At 41.5% G+C, this 19,622-nt stretch overlaps 1 protein-coding gene across 9 annotated transcripts in view; it reads right to left on the bottom strand.

The window, feature by feature from the left end:
- The window catches only part of LRRC8D (leucine rich repeat containing 8 VRAC subunit D), a 115,619-nt gene that overhangs the window by 11,370 nt on the left and 84,627 nt on the right, over positions 1–19,622 (bottom strand). Inside the window, exon 1 of one of the 9 annotated variants that reach the window (XM_035018088.1) lies at positions 9,946–10,054. The exons of the other annotated variants lie outside the window; for them this stretch is intronic. The gene's annotated coding sequence lies outside the window, so the exon portion shown is untranslated. Of the gene's footprint in view, positions 1–9,945; positions 10,055–19,622 lie in introns of those variants that run through there. 9 annotated transcript variants of the gene reach the window in all.

Genomic DNA, 19,622 nt, shown 5'->3' on the forward strand with positions numbered 1-19,622 from the left:
ATTTAATGAAAAGAATTTAGAGTACGAAATAGCAAACAGCTTGATTAATCAATCTAATACATATATTTTTCACATAGGTATGAGTTCCCTACCCAATCAAATACCAATTCTCACTTTCTTTCTACTGTGTTCTGTGAAAAACCAGTCAGTTTTCTTGGCCAAACTGGGCAAATGGGAGAACACCTGAGACTAGTGAGGATCAAATTCTCAAATCCTTCAGTGAAATAAATCAAAGTAGAACAAGTTAAAGTTCATGAAAAGGTAATAAGGTATTTCATCACTACCAGTAACCCTTCCTCAACATTCAATGTACATGTAAACATATGTATACACGTGTGCAGGAACGCACACGCATGCCACACCCAATTCAGACATGAAAAACTCCTAATAGAATATACTAAAATATATATTTGTGTAAAGTTGTTTTTGTAGCTCACAAGTTCTGAGTTTTTTCAATAATTATTTTATTTATTTATTTTTTTAAAGATTTTATTTATTTGACAGAGAGAGACAGTGAGAGAGGGAACACAAGCAGGGGGAGTGGGAGAGGGAGAAGCAGGCTCCCCGCGGAGCAGGGAGCCCGATGTAGGGCTCGATCCCAGGACCCTGGGATCATGACCTGAACCGAAGGCAGACGTTTAACGACTGAGCCACCCAGGTGCCCCTTTTTCATTAATTATTAATTGGGACGCCTGGGTGGCTCAGTCGGTTAAGCGTCTGCCTTTGGCTCAGGTCATGATCCCAGAGTCCTGGGATCAAGTCCTGCATCAGGATCCCTGCTCAGCGGGGAGCCTGCTTCTCCCTCTGCCACTCTCCCTGCTTGTGCTCTCTCTCTCTGACAAATAAATAAATAAGATCTTTAAAAAAAATAATTATTAATAAATATTATGGATATTATAATTATGCAAGATACTCTAGCTGATGTAATTCTATATGTAAATATAACAACTCACTTAGTGTTACTCCTTCTTAAAAGATTATAAGAAATTTTATTTATTTTTTTCAGAAGAGGGGAGGGGCAGAGGGAGAGAGAGAATCTTAAGCAGGCTCCACGGCCAGTGCAGAGCCCAAAGTGGGGCTCAATCTCATGACCCTGAGATCATGACCTGAGCCAAAATCAGGAGTTGGATACTCAACCAACTGAGCCGCCCAGGTGCCCTAAAATTTTCTTTTTAAACTCGTTTTTCTATTTTTAGTAAATAGAATTTTATTTCTATTTTCTTAGTTGGTAGAGCGTGGGACTCTCGATCTTGGGGTTATAAGTTCGAGCCCCACTTTGGGTGTAAATATTAAAAAGAAAATCTTAAAAAAATAAAAATAAAAAATAATTTTCTTCTAGCACTACTCTGGTCTAGCTACCTCAAAAATAACTGAAAAAAATGTTTAGGGACTCATCCCTTGATTTTACAAACCACTCAGCTATCTAAAACCTACTAAAACCAGATTTCACATCGGGCAAAATCCACCCATTTTTCTAACTCCAAAAGCTTTTCTTTTTTTTAGAGGGGAATAGGCAGAGAGAATCTTAAGCAGGCTCCACACCCAACACAGGGCTTGATTTCATGACCCTGCCCAAATCAAGAGCCAGACTTTTAACTGACTGAGCCATCCAGGTACCCCTCCAAAAGCTTTTTATAAACCCATTTAACACCTGAAAGAAGAGAACTTGAGAAAACTCAGAACTTGTGAGCTACAAAAACATCTTTACACAAAGTATATTTTAGTGCCTATTTGGAGTTTCTCTCTAGAGTATTGCTATTCACAGAGAAAATCCACTTCAAAGCTAAGGAACAGAACTCTCAATACATTTTAGAAGACCGAAGGCAAAATGTCTCAGGAATTAACAAAAAATGTTTTAATACACCATTGTGTATTTTCTTGCCTTTTCTTCTAGCTCTTAATTCTAAAAGTCAAGCCCCATGTTTGAAAGCTAGAAAATGAGATCTTATTCATGGAACAAAAGAGCCTCTAAATCAGTGTCTTCCACATTTCATTTCATGCAAACATCAATGTTTCTTTTACAAATGATCACCAGCCTTGCCTTGACCAGGAACTCAGGCCAACAGAATTTCACAAATCCTTCAGGACCTACAGGCATTGCTTAGTGCACCTTCTATTAGAAACTACATTTCATGCAACAAATATTTACAGAGTATCTATGTACTAGATACAGGTGCCGGGGATAAAAATGGAAATAATAATAAGAAAAAATAGTAGCTCTCCTTACTGAAAAAGCAGCCTAGAGGAAACACAGAGAAAGAGGTATGGCGACAGTCTGATCAGCCCTGAAAAAGAGAGCTGACAGTTAATGGGCTTTAATAAAGGCTCCAGAGAAAGCCATCCCACGCTCAGAGAGGTGTTTGGTCAAACCCTTCTAATCCTAACTGCATCCAGTTTGCGAGGAAGCCAGTGGGATTGCTAAAGGGAGTTCTGTTTGCATTTCTACATTCTTCCTGCCTGGAAGATAGGTATCTTAGACCAAAACTGACCATTTTCTTTTTAAGTTTACTCACCTTTAATATTGCTTCTCCAGTGTATGACTGGACATGCCTCAGACTGGACTAAGGAAAGTGATCCAGAATGGAGCTCCCCGACCCCCTTAGGACCTTTCCATGGTCCCGGGAAGTCTTGCCACATTCTGTTCCAGTTGCCTTTGGGACAGATAGCCCTTCTCATCACAAACCCATGGGTATCTGCTCTGGATATAGAGAGCTGGGAGGCTACCAGTCCTTGTTCTTGATTTAGTCCAGACTGCTAGAAAGCACCTGAGTACTCTGCCTGGTGCTCATCTTACTAACCCAAGAAAACTTCTCAAAGTTAGTAAAAGATACTCAGATATGGATATACCACACCTTGGACACGTAGTTCATGTTAAAAGGGCTACTTGGTGGTTCATTAGGACAGCCCAGCCATCAGGACTAGAAATGAACGCAGAGTTAGACAATGGTTGCTCATGACCCTTGCTGAACCGGGAGTTCCATCTGTCTGTCTCCTCCTCTCCCTCCACCTGGGTTTGAATTCCTAACCCAAAGGAGGAGTTTCTTTTATCGGCCTGTACCCAGAGCAGGACACAGGGAAAAAAAAAAAAAAAACTTAATAAAGGTCTCAACCAGACCAGAACGAATCCCAGTGACCTATAACATCATTCTAGGAGTGGGTGTAGAAGGCACTGAACCCGTGAGCCAAATTCTGTTGCTGTTCATTACAGGGACATATGAGGTCACTATTAATTATGCCAAAGTTAAAATGATCAGCTTTGACAGGAATTCTTCAATGTCCAGACGGACAGTACCATACAGCTCTTTTGAACAGGTTATTCTGAAGGTGACTCATATTGATAGACCATCTGCATGCAGTTTGGCTTATAAGTAAACATTCCACAGAAAAACAAAAAGACAAAGGTAAGCTTGGGCACACCCTCACCAGGAGATAAGACCGAGGTCTGATCCTTGATGGCGGGCAGGTGATAAGCCAGTGTGAACTCTGGGACAGAGGCAAAAGAGCACCATTTTAGCACACAGCCGGGTGATATAAAAAGACCAAGCAGGAAGGAACTCCAGAGAGGCAGACTCCCGGAGACAAGGAAGCTGCCAGAACCTCAGACTTTCCTTCTCCTTGTCCTCATGGTGTTTTCTGACCTTGCGCACACATACTGGATGCAGATGTTCTGACCGCATCTAACTGTGCGTGCACGGTTTGCTGGAGTCAATAAACACTTAAGTCAGAATACCCTATCAAAGTGTTGAGTAAGTACCCAAAGCACATGGTAAGTGCTCAGTGAAAGCTGCTGTCATTATTCCCTGTGTTGTACGAGGCATTTTATATAAAGAACTCTATAAAAATTCTTTGCTACTACATACGAAGAGAAGAGCTTGCCTTTCATGATGTGCTGATATAAGAGCAATGGAATCTGGGTGTTCACCACTTAGCTGTAGCTTCCAAGAAAGTCAGCTGAATTTTATAATGGCATTATAAGCATTAACTCTTAGCCTAAATCTTTGTTTACTTATTCACTCCCTCATCCCTCCATCCATGAAATATACCTATGTACTCAAGTGTTAACATGATGCAAATTCCTGGAGAAACTCTGGTGAGCAAATTCAGACATATTTCCTTTCTCACAGAGTGCATGCACAGTCAAGGAGAGAGAACTTTCATGACTGAAGATATAAAATGGTCAACTGAGAAGAGCTACCAAGAAGAGGGCCACTCAGAGGCAGATTTACTTTGCAGGGAGAGAAATGTGAGCTTCAGGACCCCTCGCTGTCATGGACCCCTTTCAAGGCCCTGCACCTACTTTTTATATCACGAACTTTCTGTTCTTTTTCTAAAAGAGATCTCCCCTGTGTCAGGATTCCTTGACCTTCCCCTGCTTGCACGCATCATGAAGGCAAATAACAGGGGCTTTTCCTCCAGGCGGCAAGATCAGGAAAGAAGTCAGGACTGGGGCAGAGTGTGGAGAAAGAGTGCAGAGGGGCTGGGCCAGAAGGTCCAAAGGCCCCACGCCGTGGAGAGATGAGGAAAGAGCATCTGAGGAACGGAAGGGTCTGCAGCCTGGAGCTCAGGGAGGGTGTGCGGTGTGAGGGATGCAGTCCCGCGAGCCATGTGGAAGTTTCTGATGTCATCGAACTAAGGGCAGCAGGGAGCCACCGATGTGTTTGGAGCTTGAGATGGGAGGCAGGTGACAATCGGGGTGGTGTCTCTTCCAAGATCAATGTGGACTGGGTGGACAGGCTAGTGAGGGAAGATGGGAGATTAGGAGAAAGAGCTACTGGTTACTCCGGGCAAGGGATGAAGGTGAAGACTGGGTTCTGAGTGGAGAAGGGAGGGAGCGGATAACACGGAGGATTTAGGAGCTAACAGGCCCAAGAACTAACAACCAGACTTAATGGACTGATGAGGAAGGCGAAGGGGAGAAGGTATGACCTCCAGATTTCCTTTAATTCTCTCTGTCATCGTTCCATACCCTTGTTCTTTGACATCCATTTACAGGATTTTACTGTAACTGAATCTTTTTTCCTAAGCCCTTCAAGTCCTTTCCTTTCCCCCACACACATCTTCCAGAATCCTTTATTCTTTTTTTTTCCCCAGATACTTTTAAAAAGTAAGCAGATTATATATAATAAGTGAAAAGAAATATAAGTCCTCACATGTTAGGACATGAAATCTATAAGCTTAAGATAGTCTGAAAAACATTACTTTAGTGTTATCAACATATAGATGATGGATAGCTATCTTTTTACAGTACTTCTGGGGTGAAGCACAATTTTAAAATGAAAAACAGTTCTGCTTTCATCTATATTTAGAGAATGCATACATATAATGCATTGTACTGTACAACATTATATGCAATATAATCAAAAGAAAGCCAGCATTTAGCACTGTAAGAATCCTACATATAGTCAAAGCTTGTAATTTTTTGTGCTAATAAAACCTGGTTTCTGGAATAAACTAAAATGGAAACTAGTAAAAAACCAAACACACTCCTTCTTTAGATCTTTCCGTGGAGACAGGGAAAGGCAGCCTAGTTTTGTTCTTTCCCATGTTTTCTTTAGGTCAATATTAAAATGAGTCCATATTTTATAAGTATACAATAGCCAAACAGTGGGGTGGCAGTGAAGATGGGGCAAAGATATAAGGGGCAACAGTATGAGAACGCAACGAAATACTTTAAACTTATACAAAAATAATTTAAAAATGGCATAATCTATGCACAAATAATCGAGAGTCTCCTTTTACTGAACTGATAATTTAAAACAGAATTTCAATTCTTACACACTGGTAGCATAATGGGTAAGAATGTGGCTTAAGGAGTTAGCCTGCCTGAATTTTCATCCCATCTCCACCTCTGACCACTTCATCTGTAAAATGGACACGCAATTAATGTCTCCCATCACCAGCTGTGTAAACTCGGGGTTTAATTTTCGTCATCCGTGAAGCGGGGATAAAATATCACTGTGACAAGATACACAAGATATCCAGTATAATGCTGAACGCACAGTAGGCATGCTCACTGAATGTTCCCACACCAACCACTCTCCAAAATTGGCTCTAGATGTCCAGACAAAATTAAGGAAGGTGGGAGCCCCTAAAGAAAACCCTGAAGAATGTGGTGACAATAGAGAGAAAAAAGGACCATCAAGGATTTGAGAGGGGAAAAAAAAACAAAGAAGAAGAAAGAGAACAGGAAAAAGACCCAAAACAACAAGATAAGAAGGAGGGGCCTTCAACATAATAAAGGTATAAATCAAATACCACGAAGATGAAAAACAATCAAAACTCTTAAAAATCATTAATGACATTTGCCAAAATAATCTCTATTAGAGTGGAATTCATTATTGACATTACAAACCATCTGAGGTTTAACAAAAAATTCTGCTGAAGGGTCAGCCTTCTAAAGTAATACGAAGACTCATTTTAGAATTAGTGTTAAAATGGTAAGCTTGGCTGAATATCACTTTTGTCCTATTTCAAAGGATTTGATAAAAGAAAGGAATGTTTTATTCACAATTTACTTTATCTTGTTTCTCAGTGCTTAACATCCATTTGTGTAGCCCTTGTGAAAACTCCATATCATCTCTAGAAAAGCGGGTCTGATAGGATATTTAACTGGAAGCCCTTCACTAACTAACGTGTGCATGGACTTAATGGTATTTTCCCTCTTCCCAAATTAGGATGAATTAGCAGAGTTTTAATAGAGAGCCACAATCATCATGAGATAATTTATAACATTTCCCTTAGTTATAAAGTAATAGTGGAGATGTAAAACTAAGGCACAATTGAATAGCCCATGGTTTGTAAAAACTCCTGAGCCTTTTTGTATTGGGAAGGTACGATGACCTTACCTATATGCACATGGTTACCTTACACATAAATTAGCGTAACTGCTAATTCAGTATGCTGATTTTAGATGAGTTGCTTCTTTGAGGATTACATGAAGATCCTTGACTTTAAATAATTGGGGGTATTCACTTTCTTTTTTTAAAAAAAGATTTTATTTATTTATTTGAGAGAGAGAGAGTGAGAGAGAGCATGAGAGGGGAGAGGGGCAGAGGGAGAAGCAGACTCCCCACTGAACGGGGAGCCTGATGGGGGACACGATCCTGGGACTCCAGGATCACGACCTGAGCTGAAGGCAGTCGCTTAACCAACTGAGCCACCCAGGCACCCGGGGGGTATTCACTTTCTGACAAAGCATGACATCCATTCAACTCTGAAAAAATGACTCAAGATAACATTTTTGGGGAAAAAAAAAAAAGGTGCTACATATGCAAGTGCCAACGTATTTATTTAAGCATCTGCTATTTTAACTGTAGAGATCATTAACAGTGTTCCTCAGCCCATTTCATGTCACAGTCCACAGAAAAAAGGGCATTTTTACAAGCCCTTGTGTAAACTCAAGAGGGTGAACACAATCAGGCCCTGGGCTTTAGGTTCCACCCAAATGAACTGATATTTCAGCCATCTGGTACCCATTCCTGGCACAGACTGGGAATTCCAAACTAAAGTATAAGATATTGGATGTAAATAAAGATCTAAAATCTTCTAAGTGATAGAATTTATCCATCTGAGATGTGGTAATTTTTGGAGTGATGAGATGTTATTTTCCTTTCTTCCTCATGAGCCAAAACCCCAGTAAAAACAGATCCTTATAACCAAGAATCAGTTTGCTTGTTTATGTCATTTTACATGCAACATATTAGAACTATAATAATAATGATATGTACTGTTTTGATGGACTGATATCATTAGGTAGATGCTGCTAAGGCTAAAATGGAGGGTGGCTGTTCAATCACCCATTGATTCATTGTCAAGCACTGCATTGTGTGTTAAGGTATTAAGGATTTGTAGTTGAAGATAACTTATCTGGCCCATCATAGACTTTAGGAAACCTTTATTGTCATGAAGCCATCAGGCTCATATCATTACACATTATCAACATATATTTGGCTTAGGTAGCGATAGGTGCTGAGAATATGTATATAATAGAGCAAGACTGACATATAGTCCTTACCCTCCCATGGCTTAAAGATCTGCCCACGCTTACTTTATGTACTCTGGAAAAGATGAAGTATGAACCATTACCACCATTCTGCCCAGAATTACTTAAACAGTCCTAACACATCCTAATCTAAAATGACAACAAAGTATATGACTGTTAGGAAATCTGTGAGAGCTGAGACCAGTGATATGCAATAAAAGTGAAAATATAGTTCATCTTCTGAACTGGAAAACTTTTGAGAGTGACAAATGCAAAACAAAAGGGGAAGCCAGGATAAGGTATAACTGGGACTCTCCCATGAAAACCAGGAGCTGTTGTCATCCTTATAGGCCACATGAGCTAGAAATATTTGAGGCCATTATGTAAGGCTTATGTATAAACACAAGTCTAGATTTTTTTAAGGCAAATAATCCGTAGACACAGTCTATCTTTTTTTTTTTTTTAATATTTTATTTATTTATTTGCCACAGAGAGACACAGCGAGAGAGGGAACACAAGCAGGGGGAGTGGGAGAGGTAGAAGCAGGCTCCCCGCTGAGCAGGGAGCCGGATGCAGGGCTCGATCCCAGGACCCTGGGACCACGACCTGAGCCGAAGGCAGACGCTTAACTGACTGAGCCACCCTGGCGTCCCTAGACACATCCTATCTTAAATATTTGACTCTTTAGCTGTTGATTCAAAGTAGTTGATGTCTCAAGATAGTCTTTACTACTTTATGAATGGGGACTGACCTTTTATCATGGTAGTACGATACATATTACAATTATTTTCTAGTAAGAAATCTAAAATTTTTAAAAAGATGAAATAGACATAAACCATCTAACCAGCATTTCCTACCCACCAAGATATGTGCAGAAAATGATAATATTTGTACTGTACAAAGTAGAAGACCACTGAAGCTGCTCATAACTGGAGTGCCCTGCAATGTGGGCTGAGAGCATATGTATTTTGGCAAACATGTATGTAATTCTGTTATTAGTATGCCATACCACACCTCCTGAGAAACTGACCCAAATGATGTAACACACCGACGGATGTTGTCTGTTTACACAACTGAGAGTGAAGAATACAAGAGGGCAGGATGAATGATAATTTCCCTTAGAAAGAGAATATGTCAACATTACCTTTCAGAAAATGCTCTGAAGATGGAGATGAAATGTTACCAACAGTTGTACTAAATGTAACAAACGTTAAGTACTGACAACAAAAGTCTGGAGGGAAATTCCATGCTATACATGCTCATGTGTCTAGTGTCACCAACTTTTACCACAAGGCATTAGTTGAGAATGAGAGCTACAAACTGCCCTTTCCATGTATATACCCTTAACCCTGGATGACACACTTTTTTGGAAGGGGAAAGAAATAAATAAGAGGTGTTGAATCCTATTACCAACATATGGTAACTGCTAAATCTTCCAGGGTAGGTCCAGATGGGTTAAAAAAAAAAAATCACTAATTTTCTCCCAGTTTGAATTTTTTTTTAAAGGTTTTATTTATTTATTTGAGAGAGAGAGAAAGAGAGAGCACAAGCAGGGGGAACAGCAGGGAGAGAGGGAGAAGCAGGCTCCCCGCTGAGCAAGGAGCCCGATGTGGGGCTCGATCCCAGGACCCTGGGACCACAATCTGAACAGAAGGCAAGATGCTTAACTGACTGAGCCACCCAGACGCCCCTCCCTGGTTTCACTTTTAATCAACATAGTTTTTTGCTCCTATGATAAAGGCAAGTTAAGTATCCTCCAGAAACCATTCTCCCTTTCTCCTTTTTGGTTATAGACACCTGCTACCGTCACTGCTTAGTTGAGCTGGGTGGAGACTGTTGCCCAGCTAGAGGCAACATTTCCTAGCCTTATTTGCAACCAGGTATGGCCCTGTAACTGAGCTGGGCAAATAGGATGTGAGAAGTGATTGCTCACTTCCTGGTAAGCTCTGTAAAGATAAGCCCACCTGCTTTGGCCTTCCTTTTTCCTTTCTCCTGCGGGCTAGAAAATGGGGAAGCAGGCGCAAGCTCAGGAGCCACGTGCAAGGCACAGCAGAGCCGTCCGGCCAGCCGCAGGCTGCTCGCATCTGGACTGCTGCATGAGAAGGAAACGCCTTGTAAGCCATTCTATTTTGGAGTCTGTTACAGCAGTTTATCTGGTACCAAAATTAGGAAAATTTTGAACACCTCAAAAATGCCTCTTAAATACAAGGATCCAGAAATAGAAAGATTTGGATAGACTCATTTGTGAGTACTTCTTTGTGGTTTCCCAGAACACAAAAGAGGGGAGGCTCTTCCAAGAGGAGGGCTCAGGGAGAGCACGACATCGTCAGATCCAAGTTAGGAAAAAGGGCAATAAGGAACCCCTGAAGGGTTTGAACAGGGAGGCGGGCAATGAGATCAGCGCTCCACTTTAGAAAGAATCTTATCCAGAGTATGGAAGTGGGACTGGAGGTAGGAAAGGCTGGAGGAGGGGAAGTGAGTGTGAAAGTTATACTAGTCAAGGTGACTTCCAGGTAAATTCAGTTTTTCAGCGTGAATAGCCAGGACCTGTGTGTAATATATTTAAGTAGAGATTACTAGGAGTCACTTGACCTACATCTCAGGGGAAGGATCCAAGATGGAATTATTCATCTGTGACTAATCAGTATATGGAAGATGAGAGTACCCAAGGGGAGTACATACGGAGAAAAAGGTCAAGGAATCGTGGGGCTCTCTACCATTTAGGGAACAAGTGGGAGAAAAGGATTCAGTGAAGGAGTGTGGGGGGCTGGTTAAGAGAAAGAAACCAAAGGTGACAAGTCAAGGAGGTTAAGGAGTAAAGAGTGACTGCTGGGTCTGCCAGTTGAGGGTCACTCAAGACCTCAGCCTAAGCACTGTCCACAAAGAAGTCTGGCTTACTGAGGGTGAGGAGTTAAGTGGGAAAGGGAATGTCTGCTTCTTGAACAATGGCTGGGGAGAAAAACAAAAGCCTGGAACAACGGCAAGAAGGGGAAGCAGGTTAGATGGAAGGGTTTACTTTTTAGGATGGGAAAGGACCAGGGAGTTAGAAGTTAAAAAGAACAGGGTGAGAGGTATAGAGATGTTTTTTATATGGCTGTCTGTTATTTGGAACATCAAGTTAAAACAGATGCACTAAACACATTTCTACAAGGAGCTCTAGCTCAAGTATGTAGCATGCTGTTATGACCAAATAAAGGTATCAAGATTAAGGAATTCATAATTCCACAGAAATTTTTTTTTTTTAAGATTTTATTTATTTATTTGACAGAGAAAGAGAGAGCACAAGTAGGCAGAGTGGCAGGCAGAGGGAGAGGGAGAGGCAGGCTCTCTGCTGAGCAGGGAGTCAGACGTGGGGCTCGATCCCAGGACCCCAGGATCATGACCTGAGCCGAAGGCAGCCGCTTAACCAACTGAGCCACCCAGGCGCCCCCCACAGAAATTCTTTTTTTTTTTCTTTTTTTCTTTTCTTTTATTTTTTTTAAAGATTTTATTTATTTATTTGAGAGAGAAAGAATGAGAGACAGAGAGCATGAGAGGGAGGAGGGTCAGAGGGAGAAGCAGACTCCCTGCCAAGCAGGGAGCCCGATGCGGGACTCAATCCAGGGACTCCAGGATCATGACCTGAGCCGAAGGCAGTCGCTTAACCAACTGAGCCACCCAGGCGCCCCCACAGAAATTCTTAAACAGAGTTTGGACATATATTGTTTGCTTTTTCTCTCCAGTTAAGTCAGTAAACATTAGCCTTGCTATCCACCATATTACTTACCCAGTTGTAAAACTTTAAAGATTCCTTTCTGGGGAAAGTCGAAAGAGAGAAAAAAAAAAAGGTGACTTGCAAAAAATAAAAAAAAATTAAAAATATATAAAAGAATTCCACGACTCCTATAACTTTGGAAAGAAAACACAGCACACAGACATATGAGCGAGTAGCTCTGTGTATGTTCAAGTTGTCTAAACAGTATCAGGCACTCTCACCCACTGAAACTCCCTGCTAAGGTCAAGCGATTAAAAGAACTCAAGTCAGATTACACTGAAAGGAAGAAGGTGGTTAAAGAAATATTTATTATTCCTAAGCAGAGTGTTAGTGACCTAAATCAGCTCGATTTACTTCCCATTTCCTTGGCCGCAGTATGGAGGGGAAGATGGGGTGAGAAGGTGGTGGTGTGTGCTGCCCGCATCTGTGAGCGACCCGCTTGGCCGGGAGACACCATCACAGAACACGGAGACCGCCGCGCACACATGGGAGACCGAAGAAAACTGCCCCTGATAAGGAACCAACACACACTCGAGTTCATGAAATTGTCACACACACCTCCCCCCCAACGCCAAGCAGTGGCATTCCTATTCTAATTTCATGGAGAAAAAAACCTGAGGTTTAGCAAGTTTGCAATGACCAAGGTCACGCAGCTAAAATCCAGTAGACCTGGATTCAAACCCAGATCTGACTGACCCCTACCAAGCCCATACCTGCCCCTCCCCCAGCTTGTTTTAAATTAGAGATTAGCTCTAAGTCAATTAAAAATTTCCCCCCAGGGGTGCCTGGGTGGCTCAGTCGGTTAAGTGTCCACCTTCGGCTCAGGTCATGATCCCAGGGTCCTGGGATTGAGCTCCACATCGGGCCCTCTGCTCGGCCAGGAGCCTGCTCCTCCCTCTCCCGCTCCCCCTGCTTGTGTTTCCTCTCTCGCTGTGTCTCTGTCAAATAAATAAATAAAATCTTTAAAAAAAATTTCCTCCCAAACTTAAGAATTATTAGAAGGAATGCTTAAGTAAAGGAGACACAGCCCTGGTGTTCAAAGGCTGCTTCAGGACACAAGGAGCAAAGTCTGAAAAGTGAAATGACAATTTACAACCCGACTGCCATTTAATAACAGGATTACCTCACGTCTTTATCATCATCTCAGCTTTTAAAACCACTGGCATGGATTCCGACTAATCTGATCCTTACAGACTGCTAGGAGACAAAGAAATAGTGTCAGCTTCATTTTTTGGCCAAGAAACGGCTGCAATAAGGCAGTGGCCAGGTGAAATTTTAAGTGGAGAGCTCTGGAAGCCTCAAGCGGCATACTCCTACTTACTAGAACAGGCTCCGACACGCGTGATGGTCTCACAATTTTACGTTTCTTCAGGAGTGGTTAACGGCGTCAGACCAAATAGTCTCTGTAAAGCCTTCTTGAAAGGTAGCTTATGAAGCTTTCCTTTTTATTCTGAATTCATTTACTATAAACTGCAACTGTACTTCATAAAGAGTTAGGTAACTCACTTGGGCCAGCCCGTTCTTGGTGCAAAATACGTACTGATGACCCAATGTGAACCCGAGCCCTGCTACAGCTGTGACTACAGGAATACCACAGGAAGGGTAAGGGACTCCAATCAGAGCTAACGTTCTCACTCGGTAGGGGGGACTGCCTGCATTTACTGTATCCTTACAATTCTACTCCGCCAAATAAAAATTTCCTTTAGCGCTCCTGGAAAGATGCACCATTGGCGCCCCTATGACGTTCTCAGTCTCTTAGACTGGGCAATGAAAAAAACTGGTATTAGAGAAAATATTTCTACCTATTACTTTTAATTCAATGATAACACAATCAAACCCAGCAAGTGACATCCTAATAATCCATACCTGGTGGCTACTTTCCATAAACCACAGCTCGTGAGCACGTAGTGTGTTTCTTAAATAACTTGGGTCTTTATTCACTATTAACATAATCACAAGGAGAAGAAAAACCAGACCTGAACTGCACAAGCGTAACTGAGAGATGGTCATACCACTGATAGAAATTACAGGCCTCCTCTGAATCAGACACTGTCCTCAATCTCACAGAGGGCTTCCTGCCCAGTAAAATCTGCCTTAATTGGTTTTCTTTCTGTTGTTGCTGTTGAAAAACAGAGAGAATGAGCCAGCCCAGGCAGCATCATGGGAATTTCAGACACACACACACACACACACACACCAGGCAGCATCATGGGAATTTAACACACACACACACACACACACACACACCCTTTAAAGCCCAAGTGAGTACATCTAGTTTTTAAGGAAATACTAATAACAAGGAACAGGTTGAGGGTATTTTCCACTGGATTAAAAATAAAGCATTCTACCCTTTAAAAAAAAAAAAGAAATCTTAGAATTATAGAAACAGGAAGCAGCAGCTGGATTTATCGTCCTTCATTTCCTCTGAGAGTCGTAGTAAGGAACTCCCCATCGAGACAAAAGCCATGGAGGGGCAATCTCCTCCCGCCTGCACCCACAGCCACATGCTGCTGATGCCTGTTGCAACTCTGGTTGGACACTTCAAAATCAAACTGCTCACTTGATCTTTGAAAGCCTGCCGTGCCCAGGCCCTACAATTTGACAAAACGAAAAATCTGACCAGAACTGAAACACGCATATGTACCGTCCCCGGGTGCTAGCAGAGCCCAGCTACCCACCCCCACCCACCCCCCGCCCCGCAGGTCTCTCTCAGGGCTCACTCCCCTAAGGACTCTGCAGCCTAGTTCTGGTGGCTGGTGTTGGAAAGGGCAGGAGAGCCGGGCTCAGCTTCCCTCAGCCCCTTGCAACTGTGGCTGATGTTCTTTATTTCTCTCAGGTTCAGTTCCCCCATCTGTGAAATGGCAACAAGGCTGCCTAATTTCACATGGTTGTAATGGGCGGTCGCAGGGATGACGAACGCCAAAATACCTTGCAAATCACACATAAATCGCAACACCCAGAGGGACGGGGATATATGTCCTCGTAGAAGGGGTTTTATCACAAATGTTATCTTTTCGTTTGAGCCTCCAGATGATGCAGCATCAACACCAACACTGTTATCAGCACCGTTTCATAAATGAACTAGTCTAGAAGAGCGTAATAGGAAAACCGTGTCGTAACTCCTTAGCAGCAACCAAATCATTGGAAAACATTTCTGGCAGTACATGAGACGTAAGTACTAGGCTGGGAGTTACGAAAGCTGTTCACATTTCAGGTCTGCTACTCTGGGCGAGTCCCTTAACCTCTCCAGGCAACATGATTCATCCATCTGTCACCAGGCTGGTGGGAGACAAAAATAAAATGAGACCTGACTCCAGCTCTTGAAGAACTCACTTGGAGGCAAGGGTGGGGGAGGGAAAGAAGTGACATATAAACAGATTAATTATAAAACGGTATTTACTTAAAATATGGAGTTGAGCAAAGTGCCCTGGGATCGAAAAGCAGGAAATGACTAACTTTGGGGGACTCATGGAAGAATTCCTCTCATTTGTAAACTGGGAAAAGAAGGAAATCAGACTATGTATTTATCAATGTCTCTTTTGGGGCTAACGCTCTCAGAAAACTAGGCTGAGAGCGAGCACTGGCAGTAAAAATACGCAGCACAGGGCCTCTTAGACACGTGTGCATAGGCGACACATCATTTAAAAAATAACGTAGGTGGGCGCTTGGGTGGCTCAGTCGGTTAAGCGACTGCCTTCGGCTCAGGTCATGATCCTGGAGTCCTGGGATCAAGTCCCACATCAGGCTCCCTGCTCAGCGGGGAGTCTGCTTTTCCCTCTGACCCTCCCCCCCTCATACTCTATCCCATTCTCTCTCTTTAATAAATAAATAAAATCTTTAAAAAAAAAAATCATTAAGACTGGGCGACAGGGTGGCTTAGTTCGTTAAGCGACTGCCTTGGGCTCAGGTCATGATCCTGGAGTCCCTGGATCGAGTCCCGCATCGGGCTCCCTGCTCAGCAGGGAGTCTGCCTCTCTCTCTGACCCTCCTCCCTCTCATGCTCTCTATCTCATTCTCTCTCTCAAATAAATAAATAAAATCTTTAAAAAAAAAAAATAACGTAGGTATCTTAAGTGCTAGGGAAGTGTACTTCAGAAATCTCTGAGCAATAAGATTTTTCAGAATATTACTCAAATACAAATAAATCATACTTGGAAGTCTGTGTAAGTGTATGGGAGCTGGGTCTATAGTTAGCCCTATTTGCACTACTGATGGGACTTAGATCTTAGAGCCAGATTACCTAGGTTAAACTCTTGACTTTACTAGTTAGTAGCTGTGTAACCAGCTAAGTTACTTGATCTCTTTGTGCTTCAGATTCGTCGTATATGAAATGGCAGTGGCGGGGGTTGGCGGAGAGGCGGGGGTCATAGTAACACCACCACCTACCTCATAGGGTTGTTAGGAGGATTAAAAGTACTATATACGTGTACTTAGAGCAGTTCTTGGCACACGATAAAGGCTGAGTTAGCTACTGTTGTGATTTGCAAAAGTATTATAATTGGTATTTTTGGACTATTCTTCTACATTACGCCTAGAAGTTTCCAATTTAGTCTCAATCCACCATTTTCATTTTTCAGAAATTTATGGAAAGTTCCATTAATCAATAAAGAAATGTTGGTTAGCTGCTTCAGAAATACATTCCCCCCAATTCTGCTTAAGTGAAACATACTAAGTATGATTTAAAAACCCACGTCCGGTGGCGGATATGAAACTAACACAGGCAATACAGGTTTACGGTGATAGAGATGTTTGCACTTCAGAAAACCGTTCGCCTTTAAAGTGACTACATGGGAGTTTTGGATGACATTTTGGAATTAGAGAAAATGAAAGAGGAAGGATGCCTATATTCCCACAGTTTTTTTTTTTTTCTATTTAGTTTTATATTTAAAACATCACTTGGAGTACTTTAAAATTATAAACATCCAGGGCGCCTAGGTGGCTCAGTCGGTTAAGCATCTGCCTTCGGCTCAGGTCATGATCCCAGGGTCCTGGGATCAAGCCCTGCATCAGGCTCCCTGCTCAGTGGGGAGTCTGCTTCTTCCTCTCCCTCTGCCTGCTACATCCCTTGCTTGTGTTCTCTCTCACTCATTCTCTCTCAAATAAATAAATAAAATCTTTAAAAAATAATTATAAACATTCAAAGTCATATTAAAAAATGCTAATTTAACCACCCACTGAAAAATATAAGCATTTAAATAACAAAGTTTTTTTCATTTTTCTCACTGAATTCACCCAAAATTTCAGGAAATTATTTGGGCTGGTAACAGTATTTTATCATTATTATATGGTAGCCATCAGCTGAAATGGATTGTATCCGGATAAAATTAAACTTCTATAAATCAAACTGCCATGTTTTAATTGGCAGCATTAGCAACACTCACCAAACCAGAAGATTCTGCATTTAATATTTAATATATTAAACATCATTATTTCATTGGCTCTCAACCAACATCAATACTTACTGACTGACTCTTGGGGCCTGTGATTTTCATCTTAGTCAATAATGCTGAGGCTCAGGCCTCAAAATTAATCATTAAAACTTGCTGCTACAAAAAGTGTTCACTAGAACCCCAAAAGAATAAAGAGAGAGGCATGGTATTTATCATACTCTTATGTTCTGTAAAGAATGGGTTACTTTTTCTCAATACAAAACATTGTATTTTGTAATGTTTTGTGACTCTACTTAATGCTTTATAATATATCCATAGGAAATGAAGCAAAATACTTCAAGCTATAATTTACTCTGATTCAAATATATGTTAGGCACATTTGGGGAAGGGTTTTATGAAGAGTAAGGTACAACTTCTTAAGGCAAACTGAGGAAAATTATTTCCCTAATTTTATAGGTGGAAAAAAAAAAAAGCTTAGAAATGTTAGGTAACATCCTCATAAAGTCACAGAACTAAAAACTGATAGACCAGGGGGTGGCTCAGCTGGTTGAGCATCTGACTCTTGATTTCAGCTCAGGGCATGATCTCAGGGTCATGAGATGGAGCCTCGCACTGGGCTCAGAGCTCAGCATGGAGTCTGCTTGAGATTCTCTCTCTCCCTTCTTCTGCCCCTCCCCCGACTCACTTGCTCTCAGTCTCAAATAAACAAACAAACAAATAAAATCTTAACCTCCCCGCCAAAAACCCACAAAAACCCCAAAACCAAATTGATAGACCAGGAAGCAAAACTAAACTTAAACACACAAACACACACACTTTTTCGTAGGTTGTCCAGGTAATCATTTTAGAAACATATAAGGAAGGCATTCAAATGTTTCTTACCGAGGGTACTAGATGAATCTACTTAATTCTACTAATCAATGACATAAAATCAACTTAACAGTGCTTTGTGGACATATGGTCAAAAAGTTAGGAATAATTTAGGTCCCCTGTAAGGTTAAAAGGCCACTTTCTCAACTAACCAATCCTTATAATCAGAATTAACTAAAAACTAAAAACAAAAAGTACAGTGATATTTTAATAATTTTATAGAAAAGGTTTAAGATAGTGTTCAACAGGGGCGCCCGGGTGACTCAGTCAGTTAGGCATCTCCTTCGGCTCCAGTCATGATCCCAAGGTCCTGGGATTAAGCCCCGAGTTGGGCTCCCTGCTCAGTGGGGAGTCTGCTTCTCCCTCTCCCTCTGCCCCTCCCCCCTGCTTGTGCTCTCTCTTGCAAATAAATAAATAAAAATCTTTAAGAAAAAAGATAGCATTCAACATTCAAATAATTCAGTGCCATTTATTAAGTTTCACTTAGAAGATTCTTTCATCCTTTCTTTTATCTGCCTAATTATACTGTGTGACGTTCTAGTATATTTGGTGCAATGATTTAGAACTCCTAGATTACCTGAGGGCCACAAACTATTCCAATTAGCAGGTTTCCAGACTACCCTGCCTTTTACTGTTTCGTAATAAAAAAATAATGCAACTAGTTTATGTACCAGGACAGCTATTACTGTAGGCTCATACAAAAGAGAATTTAACAGTTAATCCTTCTAAGACAGCTTTATGATAAAGGTGACTCTAAAAATATCAGGTTGTTCTAGGAGAAACTATATTGAGTGTTGATCCCATTTTCCCAAAACAGTGAATTCTTTGGGTACCCCAAGTTCTATATCTAGAAGCGATAGGAAAGTTCTGGTAGGACTCTAGTTCTGACACTGACTAGCTATTGGATCCTACCAATCTCTAGGTCTTAGGTTCTCCATCTGTAAAACAGTAAGACTGTATTAGATTGTGCCTTCCTGACATAAAAATTTAAGATTCAGTTCACACTTAAAATCCAAACTCAAATATATCCTTCCACAGAAGCCATCTGCCTCCCATTCTCACCCCGAGGCATAGTCAGCTGCTCAGGGAAGCTGAGTCCCCACACTACTTTATTCACTGTTCATTAGGGTAATCATTAGTATATAATTATTTGTTTGGCCAAGAGAGTGTAAGTTATTCCAGAGAAGAAACTATGTCTTATTGATCTTTGTATATCTATCATATAACAGGTTCTAATTGCTTGGTATACAAAAGAGCCTTACCATTTTTCCCTCCTCCATTCCTCTTCTATATGATGGGCATGAATCTATGTCATGCTCATTTTTTAAAAAAAGATTTTATTTATTTATTTGGGAGAGAGAGTGTGTGAGAGAGAGAAAGAGAGAGAGCAGGAGCGGGGGCGGGGGTGATTAGAGGGAGAAGCAGACTCCCCGCTGAGCAGGGAGCCCGACGTGGGACTCGATCCCAGGACCCTGGGATCATGACCTGAGCCAAAGGCAGACGCTTAACCGACTGAGCCACCCAGGCGCCCTGTTGTGCTCATTTTTAATGATTCAATTGTTCAGAAGAAAAAATGATCTCAAAAGAGTAGTGACTGATTCAGGGCTGGAAAAGACTTAGACACCTG

Source organism: Mirounga leonina, unplaced genomic scaffold (assembly GCF_011800145.1).
Source record: "Mirounga leonina isolate KUSES-001 unplaced genomic scaffold, KU_Mleo_1.0 Mir_173, whole genome shotgun sequence".
NCBI lineage: Eukaryota > Metazoa > Chordata > Mammalia > Carnivora > Phocidae > Mirounga > Mirounga leonina.